Source organism: Meleagris gallopavo, chromosome 1, assembly GCF_000146605.3.
Source record: "Meleagris gallopavo isolate NT-WF06-2002-E0010 breed Aviagen turkey brand Nicholas breeding stock chromosome 1, Turkey_5.1, whole genome shotgun sequence".
Lineage (NCBI taxonomy): Eukaryota > Metazoa > Chordata > Aves > Galliformes > Phasianidae > Meleagris > Meleagris gallopavo.
The window spans coordinates 22,022,232-22,022,744 of NC_015011.2; positions in this window are offsets into that span (position 1 = coordinate 22,022,232).

Genomic DNA, 513 nt, shown 5'->3' on the forward strand with positions numbered 1-513 from the left:
CGCGGGGCCGGGAGCGCTCGGCGGGGTCAGCGCCAACTTCGGGAAGCTGTGGTTAAGGGCTTCCTGCGCGGAAAGGCTCCTTTTGCCCCGGTTCGGTCGTCGGTTTAGAGGGGCCTGCGTGAGTCGTACCGTAATGTGACACTTTGTTTTACCTCCAAGAACACTTGTCGGGTCGGTGTCAACGGGTTTTCTTTTGTGATGGATTCAGTTACAAACGGCAGTATTTTATCCTGCTCCTCGCGGTGGAACTTACCCAGAGGGACGCCGACTCACACTCACTGCACAGCGAGACTGTGCGGAGATTCAAAAAGTAAGCACGTAAAAAGTAGGCAAATATATGTATATATATTATTATTCCGATTTTTGAGAAAATGCCGATGGAAACCCGCAGCAGTCCGGCCCCGACCAACCGGAGCCCGCTGCCCTGACCCCGGGGTGCGCCGCGGGATGGGGCCGGGATGGCCCCGTGACACTACGGCACGGCCGCCCGACGGGTGAGCCCGGTCCCCGCTT